Consider the following 6,000-nt stretch of genomic DNA (forward strand, 5'->3'; position numbering starts at 1 on the left):
GCATATACATTCACCGAGGCACCTAGTACAAATCAAACAGGAGAATTTAGGGAAACACAACCACGCTCAGACCGCGGACCTTTAAGCTGTGTGCGAGCAAACAAGGTGTCCTGACAAAGAAATTAGCATAAAAATTAGCATTTGATTTGCCGATTTTAGAAAAGAGGTGGTGTACGTGCCGGTGGACTTGCCGTTTGGCGCGGGAGGGGGGGGGGAGTTTACCTATTGATGGTGTGAAATAGGAATTTATAAGAGCTGCGAAAGTTTTGTGTACCACTACTTGAAAAATATACTGTACCATTGAAATGAGTTTAATGTTTAGTTCGATTTAGAACATCTTTCCAATGGTTGCTTAATTTGAAACCATCTTCTCGGTTGAAATTGTGTTTGTGTTTGTAGATCTGAATTGCCTCGTGAACAAATCTCTGATAAAAACCCGTGGGTTTGCAAAGAACCTTGGTATTGGAGAAAATTATATCGTGATCACCCACAGCGTTGTAACAGTGATCAGCCATGGCAGAAGAATTCGTGTTGCCGTGTTTCAAATCTGATTTGTGCTCGCGAATTCGGTCAGACACATGTCGCTTTGTCTCCCCGATATAGCAATCACCGCAGGTACAACTCAATTTGGAAACCCCGAGGTACTGTAAGTCAGGAATGACATCCTTCACGGATGGGATCAGATCACGAATTTTGTGTACTGTATTGAACCAGACCTGGATCTTGTGTTGGTTTAGAATTTTGGAAATCTTTTTAGTAACGCCTGCTATATATGGTAGTGTGATGGTTTTGACCGGAGTATCAAGTGGTTGTTTCTGTATGGAGGGAGAAACAGCTTGGCGGATGGTACGGTCAGAGTAACCATTCCTTTTGAGGGCCAGGTGTACATGTTTTAACTCACTGGTCAGGTGGTGTTGGTCCAAAATGCAATGAGCCCTATGGTATAAAGTTTTGATGAGAGAATTCTTTTGGGCTGGGTGGTGGTGGGAATCAGGTTTCAAGTAGGAATTTGTGTGGGTGGGTTTCCTGTAGACAGAATGCCCCAATGAGCCATCAGGTCTCCTCTCAAACAGAACATCTAAGAATGGTAGCTTGCCATCTTTCTCCACTTCCATGGTGAATTTGATGGCGGGATGTCTGGAATTGATGTGGTGTAGGAAAAGGTTCAGAGCTGGGAGGCCAAGTGGCCAAATGACGAAAGTGTCATCCACATATCTCTTCCACAGGGAAGGTCTGAGGGTGGAAGTCTGGATGGCGTCTGATTCAAATTTCTCCATGAAAATATTGGCTATCACTGGTGATAAGGGGGATCCCATGGGGGTACCCTCATTTTGTTTGTAGAAGGAGCCATTCCAAGTAAAGTAGGTATTGTTGAGGCAGTGCCTAACCAGTGCAGGTGTGTCGGGGTCTAGTCCATGTTGGACCAAATTTTCAATTATTTCAATGGTATCAGGCACTGTTACAACGCTGTGGGTGATCACGATATAATTTTCTCCGATACCAAGGTTCTTTGCAAACCCACGGGTTTTTATCAGAGATTTGTTCACGAGGCAATTCAGATCTACAAACACAGACACAATTTCAACCGAGAAGATGGTTTCAAATTAAGCAATCATTGGAAAGATGTTCTAAATCGAACTAAACATTAAACTCATTTCAATGGTACAGTATATTTTTCAAGTAGTGGTACACAAAACTTTCGCAGCTCTTATAAATTCCTTTTTCACACCATCAATAGGTAAACTCCCCCCCCCCCCCTCCCGCGCCAAACGGCAAGTCCACCGGCACGTACACCACCTCTTTTCTAAAATCGGCAAATCAAATGCTAATTTTTATGCTAATTTCTTTGTCAGGACACCTTGTTTGCTCGCACACAGCTTAAAGGTCCGCGGTCTGAGCGTGGTTGTGTTTCCCTAAATTCTCCTGTTTGATTTGTACTAGGTGCCTCGGTGAATGTATATGCTCTGACTTTAACATAGCTATTTCTGTGACCAGTTACAAGCTAATCACTCAGCTATTTCAATGCTAAATTCTATGCTAATTCCTTTGTCAAGGGGTGCCTCTGCGGATGTGTATACTTTAACTTAGCTATTTCAATGCTAAATTCTATGCTAATTCCTTTGTCAAGGGGTGCCTTTGCGGATGTGTATGCTTTAACTTTAACATAGCCATTTCTGTGACCAGTCACAAGCTAATCACTCAGCCATTTCAATGCTAAATTATATGCTAATTCCTTTGTCAAGGCACTTTGTTTCTTCTCACACAGCTTAAAGGTCGTGATCTGAGCGTGGCTTTTTTCACTCCGGCGCTGTCCTCCAGAGAGTCTCGTCCCTTCACCTGATGAAGGCCGCTTGTGTTGTGGCCGAAACGTCGTGATTTTTGTTATTATCTTTTTTACCTACGTAACTTTACCCAATAGAACCAAAGAGTATGGATCCTTGCAGTCACGAAAGCTTTAAATCTAGAATATATGCATTGTCTCTGAAACTGATTGGTCCACACCAAGGGACGGCTTTCTTTTGAGCCTCAACCCAATTGGTGCTCGACCAGATGACGCCAAAAAGCGTACAGCTCAAAGACAATGCACTATCAAAGTAATGAGGGCTCGGGGTGAGCATTTACATCATTAGACCTCCTTTGCCAGTACCAAAATGTAATAATAGGGTTTTTCCCCTTTTTTCTGGCAACAAAACTGAAACCTTTTTACAAGGATTCATGTCAGCATTAACCACAACACCTGCAGTCAAAATTCAAACAAAAAACATACTATGATAATATATGCATTGTCCTTGAAACTGATTGGTCCACACCAAGGGACGGCTTTCTAGTGCATTGTCTTTGAGCTGTGTTACGGCTTTTGGCGTCATCTGGTCGAGAACCAATTGGGTCGAGGCTCAGGTATTGTGGTTAATGCAGACATGAATCCTTGTAAAAAGGTTTCAGTTTTGTTGCCAGAAAAAAGGGGAAAACCCCTATTATTATGTTCTACTTAATTAAATATACTTTTAAATAAATGTTTTCTCCTACAATATCAGAGTGCAGCGCCACATTAAATACGCACCACAATGACAATAGTTTAAAGCGATTTGAAGCATGTTTTATTTTGCGGGGGGGGGCAGAGCTTTGTGACGTCATATTTGAGGGGGGGGGTCTGACTTTTTGTGACGTCGTGTGACAAAGGGGGTGGGGGTCAAAAATCGTAATTTATATGGACCGCCCCATAGGGACGCGGCGAGTGAGGGAGCGAACGAGCGACGGACGGCGGATCCTCTGCATAACTAAAACAAATTGTTATATAAACAGACTGTAATAAAGTGGCCCGGGAAGAAGACACAAAGTCGTCCGCCTTTATTTACAGCACCACACAAGAATACGGGGTAAACCATATGGGTTGACAGGTATGGGATTGAGTGGTCACTTTGTGTCCGGTTTTGTATTTTAACGAACCGCAAGTGGTGGTGGGAGGAGTTGGGGGGGGGGGGGCAGTGAGAATTTTAATATTTTTAGTCTGCACTAAAACCTTGGATTGCGAGTAACTTGGTCTGCGAGTGTTTTGCAAGACGAGTAAAATTTTTAAATAAATATGAATTTGATAAACGAGCGAGGTCTTGCAATACGAGTAGTACGTATACGCTTTGTCTGCCGAGCGTCACGTGATCACAACTGATATACGAGTGCTTTGATATACGAGTGCTTTGGATTACAAACACGTTTCCGGAACGAATTATGCTCGCAATCCAAAGTTTTACTGGTTAAAAAAAAAATTTGTAAAAAAAAGCAAAGTTTTTCAAAGCACGCAATTTTATGCACCGCTGTTTGATTCGCGTCCTTGGACAAAGTGTCTCGAGGCAAAGTTAATAGATTCTACATTTCGGTCAAGATTGGCCTCTTCCGGATTGAGTTATTGTGTCTATCTTGATGCCGTCGTTAATGCACGCTTAAATATTCGCATAAGTGCCCTCTACTATTGAGTTTAATTGCATGGGAGAGGAAATGGATCCGAACTCCTCTCTCTCTCTCCCATATTTGAGCAGCCCTCACAGGGGGGCTTGAAGGGGTGGGGGGGGGGGGTCATGAAGAGACACGTGGATCCCGAATGTGCAAAAGTCAGCAATTGGTTTGTTTGGATTACTTATTTGTGCAACGAAGGGCTGTAATTTAATCCAGTGTTTACGCACTGATATCGCGCATTTTTTTAAATGCACCTTCTGCCAAAATCAGCATTGCGGTTTGTCCGCTGTGACAGATGTGCAGTGGTTCAACGCGCGCATATTTGATTAGGGCTGCATGTCCGTGCTCGGCAGCCAGGAGAAGGCGGTTGGTGAGCATCATTGTGGGGACGTCGAGAGCAGCCAGGGTCAGGATGACCTTTGGTGTAAACAAGGGTGGAGGTGAACCGGAATTCAAAAGACCGGTATCTGCCAATCATAGAGGGATCTTCTGGAGAATGTTCTCCAGAAGATCCCCGAGGGGCAGTATGATGAAGACAGAAGACGAGAGAAGCTGAGGCCGGACCCGCCAAGCTAGCTAGAATATTCTTGGGTGAAAGTGGTCCTGTGTGGACCTGGGTAGGCTAGGATAGGGTCGCTAGGGGCAAGCGCAGTCCGTACGTCGGCACGCTTGACCCCCGGGGCTGCCGTGGTATCAACCCGCTGAGACAGCGAGACACGGCAGCCGAGAGGGGTGAGAAAATGAGCGTATAGAATAGGATCGGGAAGGAAAGTATAGAATAGGATCGGGACGCGGCGAGTGAGGGAGCGAACGAGCGACGGACGGCGGACCCTCGGTATAACTAAAACCAAGTGTTATAAAACAGACTGTAATAAAGTGGCCCGGGAAGAAGACAAGAAGTTTTCCGCCTTTATTTACAACACTACAGATGTATTGAAAATAAATGTGTTTTAAACTTTCAAAACATTTTAATGCACCTATATACTTTTAATTGGTATTTCAAAGGAATCCTGTAATTGCAAAAAAAAAATACCCAGGAAAGTGTTTGCATTTCCTGACTGAATTTCCCAGCATGGTTCTGCGTGCGGTTTTGAGAACATTTTTTGGTTAATTTCAGTTTACAGGATTTATAAGCTGATAGACCAGTAAGACCTCATTTGCAAGGAAAATATGATATAAAATCACACTACCTAAGAGCAGTATACACAAGTATGCTCCTGACACTTCCAAAATTGAACAAACCTAGCCATTTGCTAGCCAAGATTGCGAGCCAATGTTAGCTTAAGTTTCACGAGACATGCTTCTACCTCACGAAAGAGTACAATATTTGCTGATTGAGATTAAATAGTTTCAGCCCAGTGTCTGTAAACAGTGCTTTACAGTGCTGAGACCAAAACGTATCAATGTTTGAATCACTCCTTTGTAAAATGGCAATGGTAATACATTGGAGCCATCAATGTACAATGCTGAAATCAAATGCATGTGGTACTGGAGTCAGCTGGTTTATGGAACCAGTTTTAAGGGGCCAAAGTACCCTAAAAAAACAGTTGGCACATTTGGAAAAATAAAACTGCAAAACCGATGGACAACACTTCTCGATCTACAAATAAAAAAACAGTTGAGGGGTTTCTTAAATGCCAATGGAAAAAAATTGGTGTAGAAGGCACAAATAATTATAATTATTTAGACGTATAAGACGCTCTTAAACAATAGATCTCAGATTGCCAATATAATTACGGTACATGTTTTACCTGGTAAAACACACTCCTGTCTGTTTATTGAATTAGTAATTGTATTATTTACACTTCAGCTTAAACAAATATCCAAAATCCGTTCTGAGGAGTAAAGTAAATGTAAAAAAAAACTGATTGATAATAGTTCTTAAAATGTGTGTACCAATGGCTGATCTGGAACGAGTCAATATGAATCTGCAAGTAAAGCCCATCAAGACAATAGCCATAAGGCCCCCTGACCTGGCCGTGTGGTGCCAGGACAGCGAAGCCGTGGGAGCGGTGCCTGCAACGGGGGTGCTGCGGCAGAGAAGCCACC

This window comes from Petromyzon marinus, chromosome 22 (assembly GCF_048934315.1).
Source record: "Petromyzon marinus isolate PM22_M1 ecotype Great Lakes invasive population chromosome 22, UKy_Petmar_22M1.pri1.0, whole genome shotgun sequence".
NCBI lineage: Eukaryota > Metazoa > Chordata > Hyperoartia > Petromyzontiformes > Petromyzontidae > Petromyzon > Petromyzon marinus.